Here is a 23,049-nt window from a genome sequence, read left to right as displayed (position 1 = left end):
GAGTACAACTCTGTCTATATTTTAGTATTGTTTTATTTCTTTTGGTGATATCAGGAAGCTCCAGTTGTACAATCAGCTGAAATGCCCTCACACAGGTTATACATAATTCTTACATTGCTGAAGAGTTCATATGAAATTTCAGACTTTCTTAAAATAATCTATCGATATTAATGGTTGTCATGCAGAAGTTACAGTTTTTTCTTATATCTGCCATTGCGCCCTGTATTGTTTATAGTTTAGCTAACTAATAAGTGATTATTCTTGCTTTATAAAGTAAAAATATAATTCTGTTAGGAATTGTGAACGTAGGATATCTTGGTGATGGGAAGAGACGTTTTCTTTTTGGAATGTTAAAATGCATGCTCATAAAGGAATGAGACTGATTCTCAGACTAATCCGTTTGTAGTCTACCTGCCTTTAGCTTTATAAAATATTAATCATAAATATTTCTTTGAAGATACAAGTTGTAAGCGAGTTTAAAATAATTCACTGACTTTAAAAATAGGTAATATAGTCACATGTTTCAAATTTTAAGTGATACAAAAAATATATAAACTGAAAATGTGTCTTCAACAGCCTCCCATTTTCCCCCTGGAAAGTAGTCATTTATCTCTAGAATGATATAATAGAAACTATTTATTTGTATGTACAAAGAAATATGAATAAATTTCTTTTTCTTTCCACTTACATAAAGATGAAAGACACTGCTGTTTTTTCACTTGGATTTTCACATGACATTTAGGAGATAAAGAACTACTTCATTCTTAAAAAAAATTTCAGCCTCAGAGTATATTATATGTAGTTACAACTGTAGATTGTATATCAATTATAATTGATTTAACTATATTCCCTACTAATGAGCATTTAGTTTCCGACTATTACAACCATTGTGACAACACTTTGAAGGAAGAAAAGTAAAAAGTAGGTGGTCTTTCCTTGTAGGGGAAAATAAAGTTTGAAAGCTGAAATGGGCTTTTTGGTTCCTTTTCTGACCTGATGATTAGTGTGTAAGTGAATGGAGAGAACTATGGGGTTATGTGAAGACATTTGCTAGAATCCATAATTAACAGTTGAGTTGGAAGAGTTGGGATGGTAGTGGTGATGGGTAGCAGCTGCCATGACAAATGATCCACTCTGGGCAAGGGTCAGCCCTGCATGTATTAGCCGTTCAGTGTTCAGAAAGGATACCTGGTATCTGGAGTTTGGTGTCTGCATCTATAGCCTATGCTGGTATATTTAACATAGGAAACCTATTCAGGGGTTGAATTTAGATCCCTTTGTGTCATCTAGAAGGAAATGTCGTGGCTTGCAATATTTTATGTGGTCATTAATCTTTTTATTGAAAAATGATTGTATATACAGAAATAAGATTTAAATTACTAAATTAAATGAAGTTAAACAAGCAGGCCCCCATCATCTGTGTCTGCTCCTCATGGTTTGCTGGGGTAATGGTTTTTTGACAGTTTGGTATGAATCCTTTCGGACTTACATATAAACAGAAACAGTATATTCATGCATATTAAAAATGTCAGTCAGAATTCTATTGAATAACAAGTAAATGGAATGAATGTAAAAGTCAGAATCTAACAAGAGAAGAAGGTGTTGGTGGGATACCAGGTAAATATATAGTGAAAATTCCTTTAGATCCAAGGGGGCTGTAAATACACACTGTTATTGTGTAAACGGTACTACCTATTTAGCCTGTGTAGCTAGTTTTAGCAGGTATTTCTGCAGATCATTTAAGGTTTCTCAAGCTATAATATATATGTATTTTTTTAAATAGTGGCATATAATTTATTGAATAATGATATATTCTCTTTATTTTCCAGACATTCTATGCTAAATTTGGGATTTGAGTGTTTTTTTGGTTTTTTTTTTTTTTTGGCTTTTTTTGAGACAGGGTCTTGCTGTGTCACCCAACCTGGAGTGCAGTAGTGCGATCTCAGCTCACTGCAACCTCCACCTCCTGACCTCGAGCAATCCTCCCACCTCAACTTCCCCAGTAGCTGGGATTACAGGCATGTGCCACTATGCTTGGCTAATGTGTTTTTTTTCTCATTTTTTGTAGAGATAGGCGTCTCAGTGTGTTGCTCAGGCTTGTCTCAAAACTCGTGGGCTCAAGCCATCCTCCTGCCTTGTCCTCCCAAAGTGGATTAGAGGAGTGAGCCACCTTGCCCGACCTCATGTCATTTATTTTTAGGGTGGTATGTATATGCTGCCTACATTCATATGGTTTAGATTTATTTTTAACAGTGGTTCATTTGCACTGACCCATTTCTGAGCTCCTGTGATTCTCTCTTTGGTCAATTATACTTTCCTAGATATTGTGAACATAATAAGTAAAAGCTCATTTATTTGATTTTGCTTTTTTCCCTGTATAACAGCAGTAGAAATTTATTGTGGAAAGACTAGAAAATACGGATAAAGAAAAGGAGAAACAGGTTAACAGGGATGTTATCATCTAGGGCTTGTATGGTTTTTAATTCTGAGAGAACTCTGTGTTAAATGAAAACACCACGAGAAATGTCCAGCTTTATGTCTTGCTGCCATATAAGGCAGATGCATTTGGTGATAGAAGAATGGAAAATGTGAGTGCTTGCATTTTCTCTGACCTGGTTGCATCTGTGCTAGGAAGTGGTGCTTTAAGTAACCAAGGTTGTGGTAAGGCCTTGGCTTAACATTGTTAGGGGATGTCTACATTTGTACAGCCAAGCACATGGGTGTTTAGGTATTGGTTATGGGAGCCACAGGTGTGCTGGTGGGTGGATCAGTCAGTGCGTCTCTGTCACTGCTATTGCTTAAGTAGTATAGAGGTTTTGTTCTGATTACATATCATTATATCTTTGTAGTCCATATTTAAAATATTGGGCCTTGAATAGAAGGAACTATTTAGAAATGTCATAGCTCAAAAAGCAAATGCAAAACAGTCTTTGTTTTAGAAGGATGGTTTATCTCTGTTACTCCTGTAAGTCTTGGTATTCTAAGTTTTCATGTTTTCATTATAGGCTCTTGGTGGCTAGAGCAGATTTAAAATTTTCTGGTCAGTCTTCATACTCAACTGTGAAAGAACAAATTTTGGAACATGCAAAGGCAGCCACTCTAATTTTAGTTTCAAGGAAAAGCCTACCAGTGTTCTATACTGATTTAACATGCATTGTAAATCCCATTGTGAAAGAATTATTTTAAATGCATCTAAACCATTTTAATGGGCTTGACTTTTCCCTGTAAATAGAGTAATTTGAACCTTTATTTTTTTATGAACCAGAGAAATTAGAAATGGAAAGATTTAGGCATTTCTACAATGATCTATATAAATATCTGTGAATTATAACCATTCATGCAGTTGATTTGGCTTTAAAGGAAAGGGAGGTAATCCCCTTGGACTTAAAGTTTAGTTTAATTACCTCATTATTTATGACAAAAAGGCTTTATATAAGCTTTTTTTGTTGTTGTTGTTAAGGACTTGTTCAGTTATCACTGTCGAGTAATCACTGGTTTTATTGTATCTAGGCAGCACTTAATAAAATTAATTCACTTCACACTTATGTATGTGTATACATGTATGTGTATGTGTATACACTAATATATATATGCGTGTATATTCACATAGAATATAATATAAATGGCATTCCCTGTACTGCTTCAGGAAAACTGACACTTTCTGTGGGAATGGTGCTTCCTGGCATTTTGTAGTCAGCATGAGACCCTGTTAAATTTGATACTTTTCACATTTTCATGTAACTTTGCGTCTCGTCAAAGAGGTAGGAAAGTACTATTATTCCTATTTTATAGATGCATGAGCTAAAATTCAAAGTGACTTCGATTTCTTCAATCTGCTTTATTTTCTATAAAATGGTGGTATCAGACTCAGCAATCAAGGTTGTTGAAAGAAATAGGGTTTAATGTGAGATAGATCTAGAACTAAACCCCAGTTTTGCCTCCTCCTAGCTGTAAAAGGTTAAGGAAGTTATTTAATCCCTTTCCTTCGTTTCGCATCCCTAAAAGTAATGCCGTTACAAAAAATTTTATGAAGACTGAAATGTGTTAATATACTTAAAACACCTCAAAGCTTTATGCTGTAAGTGCTTAATTAATGGTAGTTGCACTAATAATCAGTAATAAAAGTTATATATTATTTTGTGAGTCATATGCTACTTTTCAGAGATTATGAGATCAATTAACACTTGACAGAAAGTGACGAACCTAACCTAGAAGCAATATCCACTTTCAGTAGAGGCCAAACTTGGACTTATAACCTCATGGTCTCTTACCAATATTGTAGGTAGTGAGTGAGGAGTTAACAATAACAACAAAAGGCCTAGGAAAAACAAGGAGAATGTGTCCTATATAGTCAGGGACAGACTGTGGAGTCACATTAGACCCAACATAGTTGTGTGTAAAATAAAGCAGATTTGAATCATCTAGTCACACAAAAAAGAAACGAGAAATTACTGCAGTGAGAGAGCAAAGCAATTCCAGATGGTGGAATGCTTTTACTGTGTGTGTTGGTCTCTGAGGTGCTCCTGGCATACCATTATCATAATATTCCTCATAATGACCCTGAGCCACTAAGAAGTGGTTGAGTTATGCTGGGTAATTCGCTAAGACTGTAGAACTGATACACTATATAAAGACTTTCATTAGTTTGTTTTTAATCTTTGGATCTTAAAAGAGTATTTTTCAGTTACCAGTAACGTTAATTTGTTTTACTCGGTGCTAGATAAAAATTATTAAATTTTTAAGAATCAAATGAAGTATGTACATTATTTCATTTGATTCTTAAAACTAAGGTAGGTCATAGAAAGGTTAATGGCCAATGGTAAAATAAAGGCTATGAGTTCGGACTTTCATGAATATGTTTGATTCTGGATCTCTTTCTCATTGTTACCCCAAAGCTTATTTATAAAGGTCAGGGCCTGCTGATTTCTTTTCATACCCTGTAGTGCCTTCTACTGTGGGAGCATTAAAAAAATCAGGTCCTGCTCCTAAATGTGTAAATATTTTGTTATCTAGTGTATCTTCACATTCATTTTTTTGTGATACACAAAAGTCATTTACCTGCAGGGGAATCTGTTTTTAAAAGGATGCTCCAGGCCGGGCGCGGTGGCTCAAGCCTGTAATCCCAGCACTTTGGGAGGCGGAGATGGGCGGATCACGAGGTCAGGAGATCGAGACCATCCTGGCTAACCCGGTGAAACCCCGTCTCTACTAAAAAATACAAAAAAACTAGCCAGGCGAGGTGGCGGGCACCTGTAGTCTCAGCTACTCGGGAGGCTGAGGCAGGACAATGGCGTAAGCCCGGGAGGCGGAGCTTGCAGTGAGCCAAGATCCGGCCACTGCACTCCAGCCTGGGCAACAGAGCGAGACTCTATCTCAAAAAAAAAAAAAAAAAAAAAAAAAAAAAGGATGCTCCCTCTTGAGGCCCAACCTGGAATCCTCCTGCATTGAAGTGACAGTTTTGAATCTACTACTATATCCTGTTGGATGCCAACAGCTAAGAAAAGGTATGGACCATCATATACAGGGTCTTACTCTATTGAACTGAACTTCCGTAAGCACTCAGAATGAATCTGTATGGTAGCTTTCTACTATCCTAAAAGTAAAGTCAGGAATTAGGAATGAACTGTAAACAGTTTTAAACTTGAAGTTTATATTTAGGCACAGTTTCTTCTAATAGAGTAAGATACTAGAAATTATGAAAACTTGGCCGGGCGTGATGGCTTATGCCTGTAGTCCCAGCACTTTGGGAGGCCAGGGTGGGCGGATCACAAGGTCAAGAGATCGAGACCATCCTGGCCAACATGGTGAAACCCTGTCTCTACTAAAGATACAAGAAAATTAGCTGAGTGTGATGGCGCTGAGTGTGGTAGCTGTAATTCAGCTACCTGAGAGACTGAGGCAGGAGAATCGCTTGAACCCAGGAGACAGAGGTTGCAGTGAGCCGAGATCGTGCCACCGCACTCCAGCCTGGTGACAGAACAAGACTCCATCTCAAAAAAAAAAAAAAAAAAAAAGAAATTATGAAAACTTTTTTGTGTGAAACTGTTCTCAGATGTTGGGACTGAGCATACTCTTTTTTTTTTTTTTTTGAGACGGAGTCTCGCTGTGTCACCCAGGTTGGAGTGCAGTGGCAGGATCTCAGCTCATTGCAAGCTCCGCCTCCCGGGTTTTTACGCCATTCTCCTGCCTCAGCCTCCCGAGTAGCTGGGACTACAGGCGCCCACCACCTCGCCCGGCTAGTTTTTTTTTGTATTTTTTAGTAGAGACGGGGTTTCACTGTGTTAGCCAGGATGGTCTCGAACTCCTGACCTCGTGATCCGCCCGTCTCGGCCTCCCAAAGTGCTGGGATTACAGGCTTGAGCCACCGCGCCCGGCCTTTTTTTTTTTTTAAACGAGGAAAATGATTGTGTGGCTTGATAATTACCATACCAGACAATTGATAGTTTCATTTTTTGCAGTGTTTCCAGTTGCTACTTAAAATTGAGTTTCAGGGTCTTCAGGATGTTCTTGCACTGTTAGTTTATACATAGTTATTGCTTCAGTTAGAGGATTTGAGACTATCTTAAGAACATAACCTTGTATTATTTGCCTGTAAGAGAAAATAAATTCCACGTCTGTCAAGGAATAATAAGCATATTTCTTGCTGCTGATCCTTTTGCCATATTGTTTCTTCACCTGTATGCTGGATGAGAAATGGGAGAAGAAGGGATGGATTTGGGCTGCAGGTATACATATTTAAGATGGATTGTGTCTGATTCCCTATGGAACAGCATTACCCTGAAGAGTAGGAGTCAAAGTTTGGGTAGTGTGGTTGGTGCATAGTAGCCCCCCAAAGAGGTCCATGTTCTAATCCCTGGAACCTGCGAATATGTGACCTTATATGGCAAAGGGGAATTAAGGTTGCAGATGAATTAAAGTTGCTAATCAGTTTAAGATAGGAAGATTATCCTGGATTATCCCGATGAGCCCAGTGTAATCATAAGGGTCCTTAAAAATGGAAGGGGGAGGCAGAGTGAAAGAACCAGAGAGACAGCAGAAAAGGAATCAGCCCCATGATTCTTGCTTTGAAGACAGAGGAAAGAGAGGGCCATGAGGCGCGCACGAGAGAGAGAAAAAGCAGATGGACACTAGACACTGATGCAAGGGAACAGATTTCTCCCAAAGAACCTTCAGAAAGGAACAGTCTCCCCAACACCTTGATCTTAGCCCGGTGAGACTTGTATCATGAGACCCGTGTGTCAGACTTCTGACTTCCAGAACTATCACATAATAAACTTGTGTGGTTTTAAGCCATTAAAGTTTATGCTAATTTGCTGTGACAGTGATAGAAAACTAATACAGGTAAATACACTGTGGCCATTTGAATCCTTATGGAAATGACTTCTAAACAGCCTGTCCCCAACAAAATATTAAGATGACATTTATAAAACTGATACAACTAGTGCAGCTGTGTTTAAATGGGGGCAGCATTGAGTCCTGCCAAGTGAGATTTCTTCCCATTTTCGTAGAATCTTGGGGGCACCTCTGGATTTTTGGAGCCTCTTTATTGATAAAAGTTATATACTGGGCAGATGAATCAAAATGGCATATAGGATGCCATTGAAACTGGCACAACTACAGGTATGATCATCTTGAAGTTCATTGCAGTAATCTAGCAAAAATGGATAGGGATATTCACAAAAGGGCTTTTCACTAAGGGGAATGGGAGTAATTGAAGAGTACCTGGTCTGAAAGGTGAGGGGCTATAGTTTTAGATATATTCTAAATTTGAAATGATAGAACTTCCCTCCCCAGTGAAATTAATCTAGAAACTTATTGAATGCACTGGAAAATTTCTGCTAAAGAGGATGATGATTTTGAGTAAGTCCAACAGGAGAAAGGAAAAATACCTGTCCTGAAGTCTCTTCGGCAATATGTTGGAGGAAGGGACAAAATTAACAGCTATTTAAATTGCAGAAAAGCAGACAGAAGTTGAGGTCTTTGTGAATTTGCTGCAAGGATTCTTACCAGTTTGGAGGAAAGAGCCTTGTGCTTTAAAAAATTATACATAGTCTTTATTCTTAGTAGGAAAGAATATCCCTGTGCATTCACTGTAAGTACACAAAAATGCATTTCCACTCTATGCTCTCGAGTTGTTAAAAGAGAATTTATAGTAATGTCATTGGATAACACAAATTACAAAAAATTGCTATCATTGAAAGTGTTTTTGTTTTTCCAGAACACGTATAACCTTCTGACCCAGCACAAACAACGTATGCCCCTGTAGAGTCATAAGGCTGTCTTTCTGACAGTTACCACTCTTCTGTGGTGGTGAGTGTATTGCATTTTAATACAGTGACAAAGTATGTGATTTATTTAGTGTCATTTACTGTTGCTTTATTGTAAAATTGTTTTTCTGCAAATAGCTCCTTTGTGAATTTGTATTTTTAGCCTACCTACCCCTGCCTACATGAAATTTAAGGAGTTTTTCAGTGGTTTTATTTTGTCATTTCCCATGTGTGTTAATAATCATGTAAGTTTATAGGAGAGAAGCAAGGGCACCAGAAAAAACATGTGCTTCAGTTAACAAGCTCTTTTCAAGCCAACTCCTGTAGATGAAGCCACTAAGGCATCCTCCTGTCTAAAAGTTTGTATGATGTATTGTCTAGGTAGGAACTTGAAGGTGGTAGAATTGATAACTGCCACTCTCAGTACTCTTGGTGACTGCTGGCATCTAACTTCCCCTCTCTGATCAGCATGACAGCTCTCTTAACGCAGAAAATGTGGTAAGAAGTGTTCAAAATTTTGCCAAGAAGCAAAGATACCCTCCCCGCACCCAAATACTTAGAAGTTAAAATGAAAAGGATGAGAGGATGTTTGTGTGATATAGTAATTTAAATTAAATTGAGGAGGTTGTGGATGCTTTGTCTGGCCAAGTATCAGTATCTGTTGTATTTTAGTTAATTTTATTGCTCAACTTCTGTCTTTATTTCAGTGGCTTGTGTGTAGTCTTTCTGGTTTTCGGATTACATAAATCTGGGTCCAGTCAGGAAATCGTGCAGTAATTTGAGCAGAGAATGTTTAGTGTAAAGGATTATTTACTGTAACAGAGCTAGTAGGAAGTACAGAAAGTGCTACAGAATATAGAAATAGATGTAAGAAACAGCCACTACTTCTAGAACTACAATTGAGCACCCAAAGAAGAGGACTATCCCAGGCTGAGATCAGGTCTTGTTGGAGAGGGTATATCCATAGGTTATTGGATGGCAGAGAAGTTGATGGAATTTGCCAGAAATCTATCCTCTAGGATACCATAGAAAGATGTTCATAGAGGCATTTTGCTAGAGGCTGTGTTCTACAAACTGTCCAAAAGAGAGTGCTGGGGAAGCCTGCCAAGCAATGCACCAGGCTGGAAAGCAAAGTCCTTTCCCCTTGCAATGTTTTCTCCAATGCTGTCTGCTGAACATTACCTATCAGTTGGGATTGAGGCAGTGGGTGTTAAAAAGAATATTTATTTGTGCCTAATCCCTGGTGGGATCAGGGCAGCATATTACTACGCTAGGGTTTTCTTGAAGAACATACTTGTTATTTTATTTCCTTTTGCCATTCAGAAACTTTTCTTCTAGATAAAATGATGATACACTCCTTTTGACTTAGAGGCCAATTCCTGCTTTTGTGTTTGGTTGTTCCCAGTTCAGCTGATTGTGGCTATTTCCTGCTTGCCTCCTGTATTCTCTCATACTGAAATATAAAAATGAAACTGTAGTCCTGGACCAAATATTTAGGCACTGCTTGTTTTTACTGCACTGACTTAGATCAGTGGCTCTGTCTGTATTTTTAAGAGGTACACCTGGTTTATTTTACAATATCAGGCTTTATCACTGTCTCAATCCCAACTGATAGGTAATGTTCAGCAGATAGCAACAGACCCAAAGAAGGCATTTTATCTCAGAAAATGTCATATTTTATAGCTTTTATTTTAGGATCTGTTGAAAAGAAACTCAAGCTACTGGAGCCACAAATCTGTCAGTATGCCCTTGAACGAGTAGTTTTGTCTGATGAATGACAGAGCAAACTAGATAATTTTATGATTTTCTTTATTTCTTTTGACCTGCTTTTCACAAATATCAAAGTGCCTATTTTGTTTGGGTTTATTTGCACAAGAATATTTATGAACTGTGTCTTTGTTTTTGTGAACACAACTGGTTTTAAAGTTCTGGAATGAGGTTTTTAAATTTCAGCAATATAATATGACTGATTTTTACTTGGCCTCTTTTTATTGCTTTTGTCACAGTAATTCAACTGCAGGGAATTCAGAGGCCTAAAAAAAGCCCTTATTACCTTATGCTAGCTAGGTCTGTACATCAAGGGAATGATTTAGAAAATACACATACCTAGGTTGTTTTCAATTTGACTTTCTGAACACATTTTAAAAATATCTTGGGCATTTGCCAACCTTTGTGTACCTCCTTATACTTAATATTTATAAAACTGTTTAAAATATTTGCTCTTTTGTGAGATTTACTGTGGCTTAATATTGCATTAATAATTCAGAGGAAAATCTGTTGAATTTCTTTCCTCTCCCTGTGTTTTTGTGTGTGTCCCTCTCTTAGTATCTGTCTATGTATATATACATATATATATATATATATATTTTACTCTTAATAACAGTCTCCCCACTTGCTAGCTTTAGGACACTGAAGTGTCAACTCTTTCACCTTTAATGGGAACTATGGCATCTGTACTACAGTCTTTGCTACTTAATTCAGGCCATGGAAAATTACAAGTTTAAATACTTTATAATCTGATGATAATACTTTTGGTTTCATAGGTTTTATTCCATCTAGCTATTATATTCCCTGTTCATTTTCTCTTATTTTGAACTCTGAAGCATTTACCTTACCTTTTTTGTCTGTTTTTTCCCTCCTACCCCCAAGACAGAGTCTCGCTCTGTTGCCCAGACTGGAGTCCAGTGGCGCGATCTCAGCTCACTGCAAGCTCTGCCTCTTGGGTTCACACCATTCTCCCACTTCAACTTCCCAAGTAGCTGGGACTACAGACACAGGCCACCACGCGCGGTTAATTTTTTTTTTTTTTTTGTATTTTTAGTAAAGCTGGGGTTTCACCATGTTAGCCAGTATGGTCTCTATCTTCTGACCTCGTGATCCGCCTGCCTTGGCGTCCCAAAGTGCTGGGATTACAGGTGTGAGCCACCACGTCCGGCCGTTTTTTCTTTTTTTTTTTTAAAGTATGATATTCACAATTAAACTGTAAGCTTTTAAAGACTTGAAGTATGATATTCACAATTAAATTGTAAGCTTTTAAAGACTTGTGTTTTCTCTCCAATGAAATATAATACCCCAAACAGGCTATGTTAATGTCCAGTGGAGGGTATAATTTGTCAAGTACATAGATATATGTCTTCTTTTCATGATCTTAAATAACTGAGAAACTTGCACTCAGTTACTCATTAGTAGCAGTCTTGAATACTATCTTTGTTATAAGGCATTCAGCTAAGTGTCAGAAGTAAACAAGTGACTAGCATGTAGACCCTTACTTTGAAGAGGCCACAGTCCAGTGGTTGGGAAACAGGATAGTCACTTTGTGGAGAGAGGATACAGAGATACACATAGGCTCAGGGTGTTTGAGAGCTTTTGAACAAAGGTACAGTTATGGATTGAATGTTCATTTCCCCACAAAAGTCATATGTTGAAACCCTGACCGCCCCCTACCCCATGCCCAGTGTAACTGTACTTGAATAAGGGGTTTCCAAGGAAGTAATGAAGATCATAACGGTGAGGCCCTGATCCAATAGCATCATTTTAAAAAGTGACACCAGAGCGCTCCCTCGTGCTTTTTTGTGTGTACAGAGAAGAGGTCATGTGAGAACACAGCAAGATGGTGACCATCTGCAAGCCAGGAAGAGAGGCCTAGAGGCCTTACCAGAAAGTGATTCTGCTGGCACTTTTATCTTGGATTTCTAACTTGAGAAAATAAATTTGGGTTGTTTAAGCCACCCAGTCTATGGTACTTTGTTATGACAGCCTGAAAAGACTAAGGCTTATAAGTGTTTTGGGGTTGGACTTAGAGATTTCTAAGAGGAGGGGACTCATTAGTGGCATCTTAGTGAACAAGGAGGACTTTCTAGGTAGAGACTAGAATGCATATGCAAGAACAGGGAGGCTTGAAGTGTATTGTGGTTAAGGGAACTTCAGCAAAGGCTGTGGGAGGAGAGATGGCTGGAGGTGCCCCTGAAATAGTATTCAGGGCTCAGATTAGATAATGCACTTTTGAAATGGAAAAAAATGGAGCCCAGATATGAGCAAAGTTCTGCAGCTTTGGAATTACACCAAGGATTTAAGCCCAGCTCTACATTTTTTTCTTTGTAAAATCAGTATAATAAAACCTACCTTGAAGGTTTTTTTGAGGGATAATTAAAAGACAATTCTAAAACAGTTGGTTGAATGCCAGGCAACTACTAAGTGTAGTAATTATTAAGGTGGATGAAATCAGATCTGTTGGGGTCCAAATGAAGGTTGAACTTACTACACTCTGCCTGTCTGTAGATGTAAATATAAATGCTATCATATTTGTAATATTCTTGTCAAATGGGATGGGATTAGGGTGACAGTCTGGCAAATTGAGACTTTTTGCCTTAGGACCTGTTTTTCTGTGGAGGATGAAGCAGGACCCTTTGTTGAATTAGGGAGCCTGGTCTTGAGAGGTTGTTGGTTGTAGTAGTGGTAATGAATTTGCTGTGGGAGGGGAGTGGGATCCAGAGGTGAATAAACACAGAGATATTGCTGGGCATTGTTGAAAATCCAGTTAAGCTTGAAGATTATGAATTTTTAGTGGCACCAATACAAGCACTGGATTTCTTTCTTAAGTAACACTTCACAATATAAAACAGTCCATGGAGAAGAGAGATTATTGGCTTGTTCCATGATCAGAAGTTTGCAAGATGAGTGAGGCAGAAAGTTAGAATGAAGGATTGGGATTAATGAAGACTCAGTGAAGCAATGTTCATGGGATTGATTTGGGAAGAAGAAGAGAGTAGGTGTTAGCCCGTTGTGGCCCATGGGCCAAACTTGGACTGCTGTCTTTTTTTGTGTGGTCTGCAGCTAAGAATGGTGTTTACTTTCAAATGGTTGGAAGAATATTTTATGACATGAAAATGATATGACTTTCCAATTTTAGTGTCCAGAAATAAAATTGTGTTGGAACAAAGCCATGTTCTTTCACTTATAAGTTGTCTATAGCTACTTTTGCCCTACAACAGCAGTGTTCAGTAGTTGGGAGAGAAACTATTGCCTGCAAATCCTAAAATGTTTACTATCTGGCCTTTTCAGAAAAAGTTTGCTGATCCTTGGGGTAGAGGACTAGTGACATTGACTGTAGTGGCAGACAGCAAGCCAAATAGACATAAAATCAGGTCTGAGAAAAAAGTAAGGATTCAGGTTGGGCAATTGGGTGATACAAGTCCTCAGTTAAAGGTGTCATAGTTGTTCCTTTGGAGATTGAAAAGGTTGTTCATGTACATTGAGGATGCCCCTGATTATGGTATGAGTTGAGGAGTAGAGAAGACTACAGTAGAGATGCTAGAATTCCCAATAAAGGTGGAAGAGTTGATATTTCCTAAGGATAGGACGTGGGGGATTATTATTAGTATATAAGAAAACGTAGTAAGAAATACAAATACGAAACATGTTTTCCTACACCTTTTTCAATAAGTTTTTTTAAAAAACATCACTGTGAATCTTACAGGCCTAAAGTTGTCTTTCTAATTTTGCATTTTAATTGCCACTGAGGTTGGGCATAATTTCATATTTGCTTGTGGTTTAGTAATTCTTCTGGTAAATACTTGTTGTCTCCTCTGCCCGCCTCCCCCCCCTTTTTTTTTTCATGAAAAGGAGACAGGATCTTGCTCTGTTGACCAGGCTGGAGTGCAGTGGTGCTATTGTAGCTCACTGTAACCTCAAACTCCCCCAAGGGATCCTCTTGCCTCAGCCCCCTGAATAGCTGGGACTTCAGGTACATGCCACCACTTACACCTGGCTATTTTTTAAAAAAAAATTTAAAAAAATTTTTAGAGATGATGGTCTTGCTATGTTGCCTTGGTTGGTCTCTAACTCCTGGCCTCAAATAATCCTGCAGCCTTGGCATTCCAAGGTGCTGGGATTATAGGCATGAGCCACTGCACCTGGCCTTCTGCCCTTTTATTACAAAAATTAAAAATGTTTCTTTGTAAATAATTCTTATAAATTTGGATATCAACCCTTTGCCACATGTTGCAATTTTTCCCCCAGTTTGTTTGTATTTTGATGTTTTACTCTGTGCTTTGCCAGATAGAATATATCATTTTTATCATTTTTACGTTTTGCCTGTGGCTTTTTAATTTAGAATGTCTTCTCTACCTGAAATGAGATACATAGTTGTCTCTCTTTTTTTCTGGTTATTTTATTTTGCTTTGGTTGCTCAGAGGCAGGTGTGTGACTGAGCTTTAATTGAATAGAACCTGTTGACTTGTAAATTGTAAGTACTCAGTTTTCACATAATTTCACTTTCCTATTAATCTGTGTTTTCCTCAACCTGATTTATATATGAATTCCCATAGCCCACCTCAGATTCTTAAATTATAGTTTAGTGTGATAATCATGAACATGAGTACACTGACTTTAGTTTTAAATTACCATTTTCTTTAAAGCTTTGTTTTGTTATAGTTTGTTCCCATGATTTGGTTTTGGCTCTTATAAGTTTCCTGTTGCATTTCCAACTTTATTTGATATTAGTCATGCCACTTTTCTCCAACCTAAACTGAGAATAACAATATGACATTCCTTCCTAAGGTGATTTTTCTTTGCTTTTCCCCCCCCTCATGTGACAGGTCTAGGAGTGAACTTTAGGAAATATATACTGTGAAGGAATTATCTTTGCTGATTGCTCAGTTCTTGCTTTTTTTTCTTTTTTCTTTTGAGACACAGGGTCTTGCTCTGTCTCCTAGGCTGGAGTACAGTGGCATGACCACGGCTCACTGCAGCCTTGACCTCCCAGGCTCAAGCAATCTTCCTACCTCAGAGTTCCGAGTCCCTGGGATCACAGGTGCACACTACTACACCTGGCTAATGTTTTAAATGTTTTATAGAAATAGAGTCTCACTATTTTGCCAGGGCTGGTCTCGAACTCCTGGGCTCAAGCAGTCCTCCCACCTTGGCCTCCCAAAGTGCTGGGATTACAGGCATGAGCCTTACTCATAGTTTTAAAAGTCAAGTTGTCTTTCATCTATTTCCTGTCTGCACAAAATAGCATTCTTTTCCATTAATCTGCTATTCCCCTTAGGCTTTATTTATTTGTTTTTGAGACAGGGTTTTGCTCTGTCACCCAGGCTGAAGTATAGTGGTGTGATCATAGCTTGCTGCAGCCTTTACCTCTTGGGCTCAAGGGATCACCCAACCTCCACTTCCTGAGTAGCTGGGACTATAGTCATGAGCCACAATGCCTGACTAATTTTTAAATTTTTTTTGTAGAGATGAGGGTCTCACTATGTTGCCCAGGCTGTTCTCGAACTCCTGGACTGAAACAATTCTCCTGCCCCAGCCTCCCAAAGTGCTGGGATTACAGGCATGAAGATCTTGCTTGCATTTTAACTCATAATTCATGTATTTATATAAATTCATTTTGAAATAGTTTCAAACTTATAGGAAAATTGTGAGAAATAGCACAAGAAACTTCTTCCTGTATACCAGGGGTGTCCAATCTTTTGGCGTCCCCGGGCCATATTGGAAAAAGATTGTCATGGACCACACATAAAATACACAAACACTAATAACTGATGAACTAATAGAAAAAAAAAATCCCATAGTGTTTTAAGAAAGTTTATGATTTTGTGTTTGGCTGCATTCAAAGCCATCCTGGACTGCATATGACCCATGGGCTGTGGGTTGGACAAGCTTGCTATACACCCTTTGCTTAGATTCACAATGGCTTACTTTTATGTATCTTTATTTTGATAGAATTTCAAGCTTGTAGAAGAACTGGCACAAGAGTACAAGGAACTCCAGTACACCCTTTGCTTAGATTCATTAGTTGCTTGCATTTTGATACATTTGCTTTATTACACACACACACACACACACACACACACACATTTGTTTTCTGCACCATTTGGAGGAGTTTGGAGTACTCTTTTTTTTTTTTTTTTTACTTTAGTACATATTTTCCAAGAACAAGGATGTTTTCTTAGAGAACTACAGTATAGTTATTAAAATCAGTAAGTTTAATAATTATACAATACCATTTATATATAACCTGTATTCATATTCTGCCACTTGTTTTCAATAATGTATCCTGTAGGTATCTTTCTCCCTTAGTTTAGGATCTAGTCTAGGAATATCATGGATATGATAAGTATCTATCTCAGGACATAACATCAGTAGGTGCATTGGTTTGGCCTGTAAAAAGTAAAATAAAGGTTCCTGTTCGAAGACTTTCTTCCCTGTCTAATTAGGAATAAATAGTAACTTCTCTTAAAAGCAAAATTTATTCAAAGACCTGTACTAATGTTCTGAAGTATCTGCTATCCATAAGAAAAAAATTGATGTACTTTATGTTCGTAGCTCCCACAAATTAGCCTAAATATTTGCCCTGGCATGCTTTTACTGGATCCAAGCAAACATTAAGTCATAGCCTGTTCTTCTTCCTTATTTAAAAGTGTTTTTACCTTTTTCAGCATTCTGCAAGTTACTTCCTCCTTCCTTTGTTCTCCTCTACCTTTGCCTGTTTTAAAAAGTTCTAAGTTACTGTCCAGTCAGGTCAAATACAAAATGTAAGGTCCTGTTCCAGCCAATGAAAACCAGACAGAGCAGTAAAGTGACCACTTCAGGTTATAAATGACCTTGTCTCCTTTGTTTGGTGTACTCTCATGGCAAAACTGCTGGCAAGTGTACCCTTTCTACAAAAAGTAAAAAAATGACCTTGCTAAAACAATTAAGTTTATATTCAAATGCTGTTTCTTTACGGCACCAAGAAGCAAACATTTCAAAGAGGCCCAATGTTAGCGAAGTTAGTTTTGATTACTTCAGATGGCGTTCATTGGATTTCTCCATTGTGAAGTGACTCTTTTGTCCCTTTATTAATTGGTAATTTGTGGAGAGATACTTTGAGATTATGCAGATAATCCTGTTCCTCACCAAATTTTCATACACTGGTTTTAGCATCCATTGGTATTTTTCTAACACCATTATTTCTTCTATATTTATTTGTTGCCATTCTACTGTGAGAGCTTTTCCTTCTCCCCCAACTTATTTGTTCATTCATCATTTAGGTATGGACTCTCTGATTCTCATTTTATTTTATGACTATTATCATCAATCTCTATTACGTAGATTCCCAAAACGTACTCAGTTTGGCCAACAGAAGACTCTTCAAGCCAGATTCTGTATCTTTGACATCTCCTCATTTTTTTGAGGACTTCCATATTTTGTCTTAAGAAGGTGTTTCAGACTCATGTTTTTCCTGCCTGAATTTAGCAGTCAGTCATTTTCCCAAGGAACCCTAGTTTCTTTTCTTTGCCTAGGAGAACAGTATTTAGAAACCAAGATCTGGGTGCTAGGTTTTCTTATGGTTACTGGTGTGTTTCTAACATCTGCCTGTGTATTCTAGACCTTCAAAAGCAAGGAAAAATATGTATATGTGTGTATTTCTGCAGTTTTCTATTTTGTGTGTGTGTGTTTGTGTGTATTTTAAAATTCACACTGTGAGTTCTCACTGACTCCTCCATTTCCATCTGACATCATAGGATATAGTCTAGGCTATACCCCGTCTTTCCATGCTTTGTTTTCCCTCAGAAACACCGTGAAGCTGCTGAGATCTTGTTGAAAATTGGCACCTAAAATCAAAAATATTTTATGTGTATTTACTAACTGTACAAAAATCTCCCGGTTTTATCAACTTGACTAATGTTTCTTGAAATGGGAATATGTTTGTTTATGGAAGGATTAAGTAGTTTCTCTATTAAGTAATAGAAGCAACAGCTATTGAGCATGTGGTAGGCATCAAGGACTGTTGTAGACAGTTTATATGTATTACATCAGTAATGATATAATAGTGATGACACGCATGCGCGTGCATGCGCCCACACACACACACATATACATTTTTGAGATGGTCTTGCTCTGTTACCCATGTTGGAGTGCAGTAGTGCAATCATAGCTCATTGCAGCCTTGAACTCCTGGGCACAAGTGATCCTTCTGTCTCGACTTTCCAAGTAGCTGGAACTGCAGGTATGTGCCACTATGCCTGGCTGATTTTTAAAGTTTTTTTGTAAAGATGAGGTCTCTCCACGTTGTCCAGGTTGGTCTCAAACTCTTAGGCTCCAGTTGTCCTCCCTGCTTGGCCTCCCAAAGTACTGAGATTACAGACATGAGCCATTGGTCCAAACACCCACACTATATGATGCTTTACTTAAGTGTAATTTTTATTTATATTGAAAAGAGCACTTTCTATTAGACTGTGACTCAAAATGAACATACAACTTGATATGAAATTATGATTTGATATACTAATTTTCATTCTACAAATGATCCTTCTAAGCAGTAGCAAATGAGTTAAGTAAAATTAAGTTATATTCCTACTGATATAAATCCTATTGAATTGTGACCAGTAGAATTTTACATTTGTTGAGTGTTATGACTTCCCACCATAACCTGTATGGATTTAGTCTAGATAATAGTTACTAAATTGAATTATATAATTTGTATTTGGAGGTTGAAAATAATTCATGAAATTTTTCTGTGAAGAGAGTGAATCCCTTAACAAGAATAAAAATAATAGGAAAACCTGACTTTGTTTTCTGTAGTGGTTCACTTTTTGGTATTTTTTTCCCTTAAAATGTTCTGTAAGCTATCATAAGTTTCGGTCATATTAGTTACTGTAAGTAACTTGAATATTGAAATAAAGAAGAAATTCTTTTTAAAAGAAACATTATGTTTACTTAGTTTTAAGAAATACAAGCAAAGGAATACATTAGATCTTTTTGGCCTTGTATTCCTATTGTTGTAATATTTGAAGTAGGTTTTCTCTTTTCTGAGTATATATAACTTGCAGCTAACTTGTGTCATCTTGGACAAGGCAACTGCTGAGGCTCAATTTCTTGATGAAATGGAGTGATCTCTTCTTCAGTTCTTACCTCATAAGAGAGCTCTTTAAGTTGAGTTTAGCTTCTGGAGTATGATCCCTGAATCCTCATGCTTATTATAGTTCCTGAGGCATAAACAAGTGATCAGTTTTTGTTTATTGAATGGGGAAATCATCACATGAAATCTTTTTATATAAAACACTTAAAAATTTAAATATCCAAATGCTAGGTAATGTTGTTGAGTAATTTTTTATTGAAAGCATTTTAAAGAGCATTTGAGAGCACTTGTTGAATTTAAAATGTGAAGTGTATTTTAAAATACACTGTTAATAAAGGTAATTTTACTCACTGGCTACTGTTTACGATTTGAAGACCAATTAATATGAAATAATTCTTTATGATTTTAAACGTCTTTAGTTTTATGAATTTATTATAACCAAGTTGAACGTAATTTTTAAACAGCTTATTGAAAATATACTAACCATTTAAGAAACTGATTTTCTGGAGCAAAGACTGTCTCTGGGACCTGAAATCATTCTTTGAAATTCTTTCCCTAGTGTGCCCGTGTCTTTCTTAACTTACTGGTTCGACGGTGAAGAAGTTGTTAAATGCAGCCCTGGGGTGGGGGCGGGGGAAAGTTCTGAACTGTAGTGTAAAAAACTTTCACAAGCATTTTGGTTACTCAGTTTGGATGGTGTTCTTTAAGTGAGTTTTATTGACTTGTGGAATCATTGATGACAAATTAATAATTTAAAAGTTCAAGTCTTACATTGCTATAAAGAAATAACTGAGCATTTGGGAGGCCGAGGTGGGCGGATCATGAGGTCAGGAGATCGAGATCATCTTGGCCAACATGGTGAAACCCCGTCTCTACTAAAATACAAAAAATTAGCTGGGCATGGTGGTGCATACCTGTAATCCCAGCTACTTGGGAGGCTGAGGCTGGTGAATCGCTTGAACCCAGGAGGCGGAGGTTGCAGTGAGCTGAGATTATGCCACTACACTCAGCCTGGTGACAGAGCAAGACTCTGTCTCAAAAATAATAATAATAATAAAAAATAAAAATAAGAAATACCTAAGCCTGGGTAATTTTTAAAGAAAAAAGGTTTGTTTGGCTCATAGTTCTGCAGGCTTTACAGAAAGTGGGATACTGACATCTGTTTGGCTTCTGGCGAGGCCTCAGGAAGCTTTTACTCATGCTGGAAGGTGAAGGGGGAGCAAGCAGGTTACATGGCCAAAGCAGGAGCAACAGAGAGTAGGGGGAGGTGCCGTACACTTTTAAACTACTGGATCTCAAGAGAACTCACTGTCATGAGGACAGCACCAAGACAGGAGAGATCCACTTCCAAGATCCAATCACTGCCTGCAATTGGGGATTACAGTTCAACATGGGATTTGGGCTGTGACAATATTAAAACTGTATCAGTGACCCTCCCAGCACTTTAGAGCCTATACCATTGCTATGATTTGATGATGACAGTACATTTTCAAGAATTGCTTAAACTTTCTCTGGTTCATTCAGAAAAGTAGGGATAGAATTACTTGCTCCAGTAAATGAAATTAAACTATAGGATCATTTTTTAAGTGTGCATTGTTCTCAGGGGTCTCAGACTTTTTTTGTTGTGGTTTCTTCTTACAATATTTTTAGTAGTGCGTAAGATTTATGAATAAGATTGAAATATCCCTTTGTTTGGGAAATCCAGAACGAGTAATTTACTCTTTCTCAGTCTGTTTTTATTTGTACGGTGCAGGTAATACTACCCATCCTGCCTTTATTCCTGTGATACTTAAGAAATTGTATGAATTGATGTTAAAAGTGCTTTGAAAACTTACAGATAATACTTTAGCTGCTTTGTTTTATATAGCTTTTGTCGGTGTTCATCTGTAGATAAAATTAGCATTTTGGACTTTAGAAGATGCCACTTTATAAGTCCAAAAACTTTCTAGTTAACCTGTGTATGTCTTTGTAAATAAGTAAATATGCTTAGATTTTTTGAAAGTTCTTAAAGGGGTCATTGAGATAATTTGATTTAATGACTTTATTTTACAGGTGAAAAAACCAAAGCCAGAAAAGATAATGACTTAAAATCATATAGTATGACAAGGCCAGTTTTGCATTCCACAGTACATTAATATATGGAAAGAGTATATTTGGTATGAGCTCATGTTTGGTTTATTTTATGGTATATTCATGGAAGGGAACAGATACAGATCATCTGAAGTGATGAGTAGTTCCCAGTTGTGCATTTTTGCTTTGGAATATTCTTAAATTCAAATATTGTTCTTTATAAATTCCTAGCTTTTCAAATAAAATAAACCCCACTATGAAATCCTGAACCCGGAAGAGCTGAAAATGTGTACTTTTTAAAAAATCATGTTTCCCTGTTGATCTCAGTACATTCCTAAGAACTGTTGCCAGTTAATGAATATTTTGTTTAGACTTTTCCTGAATTAGAGGAGGTGAACAACTTGTTTTAAAGGTTTTTCTAGGCTGCAGCTCCCATAAGGATGTATATATATTTTAAAAAGTGTTAAGGATGGTTAGTGTAGCACTTCTGTTTCTTGAAAAATCCAGATAATGCTAACCAGTAATCCTTAAATCTGAGGCCATTATTCCCTGAGGATTAATTTTGTTAACTCAAAGATATGTGGAACTTTGCATGTAGAGGGTGTTGGTAATAGGCAGTTGTGTTTAGGGCGATACGTGTAGTAATATAGGTTTGAAAAGGTCTTATGTTCAGATGTTTGAGTAAAAGGGAGAAGAGGAAAGCCTTTGGGGACCCATAAAGTCCTATAATTTTCAAAATGATAAAATTTCAGCTAGATGAGCCTCATGTCTTGTCCTTTAAAGTTTTATATATTATTTTATCACTTCAAATATTATACGCTAAAACTGTCGTAGAACTACCATCTACTGTTTCTCTATCTTGGAGTTCACACTGTTTCCAAGCCAAGGGGAATATGAAAATTAAAAGGATGTGGGGGAAGTTGGAAGCTACATCTGTGAATATAGGCATCTTAAAATTCGCCATGTATCAAAATGTGTAATGTGGATGCTTCCAAGAGAGCTTCTTTAAAAAAAAATTATTTGTATTATTGAATTGGAGGGGTAGGGGAAGAAGATAGTCAAGAGAATATAGAAGCAAAAATGTACTTGATGTACTTCGACTTTCCTGTAGCCATTGGGAACACTGAAATTTGGAAGGACTTTCCAGAGTAGAAAACTATAACTTTCACAGTGTTTTACACTTAGTGAACAGTTGTTTCTTAGATGTTTGCTAAGACCATGCAACTGTGATAAATACATTAAATATAAGATGTTATTTTTCCCTTCAGTGAGTTTACAGTCTGGACAGAAAAGATATGTGGAACCAAAGAAAACTTTACAAGACAATTTTTGCTAAATTATATAACAAATGCTCTATTAGAGGTAAAAGTATTAGCCAGGGCGAAAGTTAGCTAGTGAGATGGAACTTAAACCAAAGAGGTTCGGTATCTGACTGTTGTCTTAGCCCAGGTAAGCTCATTCTTCCTTCTGAGACTCCCTGTGAGCGCAGAAGGGCAGCTACTCTTAATTTAGGCCCTTCAGCACAGTTGATGGCCCAGAGCATGGCAGAAGATAACTGTGTTGTCTTTTCTTCACTTTAACTTCTCTCTCGCAGTCAACTTATGTGTGAATGTAAGTATTTTTCCACAGACTTCTGTATATCCTGTCCTTGGCTGTTTTTCTTTTAGATACCTCTAACTTCAGGATTTCCATTTCCATTCTTCAATTCCTCTTTAAGGAGGTCAGTAGGCGATACCTTCACTAGATTTGAGAAGCAGTATTTTTTTATTTTCCCTTTCCAGTCTTCCGTGCTTAAAAATGAAAGTTTAGAACGTGCCCTTTCTGTCACAGAAATGAAAATAAGTTGATATTATTGGACAGCTATATGTT

General features: G+C 37.3%; 1 protein-coding gene across 9 annotated transcripts in view; it reads left to right on the top strand.

The window, feature by feature from the left end:
• The window catches only part of PCMTD1 (protein-L-isoaspartate (D-aspartate) O-methyltransferase domain containing 1), a 113,389-nt gene that overhangs the window by 5,720 nt on the left and 84,620 nt on the right, over window positions 1-23,049 (top strand). Inside the window, exons 1-2 of one of the 9 annotated variants that reach the window (XM_009213021.4) lie at window positions 5,387-5,504; window positions 8,219-8,310. The exons of the other annotated variants lie outside the window; for them this stretch is intronic. The gene's annotated coding sequence lies outside the window, so the exon portion shown is untranslated. Of the gene's footprint in view, window positions 1-5,386; window positions 5,505-8,218; window positions 8,311-23,049 lie in introns of those variants that run through there. 9 annotated transcript variants of the gene reach the window in all.

This window comes from Papio anubis, chromosome 8 (genome assembly GCF_008728515.1).
Source record: "Papio anubis isolate 15944 chromosome 8, Panubis1.0, whole genome shotgun sequence".
Classification (NCBI taxonomy): domain Eukaryota; kingdom Metazoa; phylum Chordata; class Mammalia; order Primates; family Cercopithecidae; genus Papio; species Papio anubis.
Note: the sequence above shows the minus strand (reverse complement) of the source record. Positions and strands in the feature narration are given on the sequence as shown.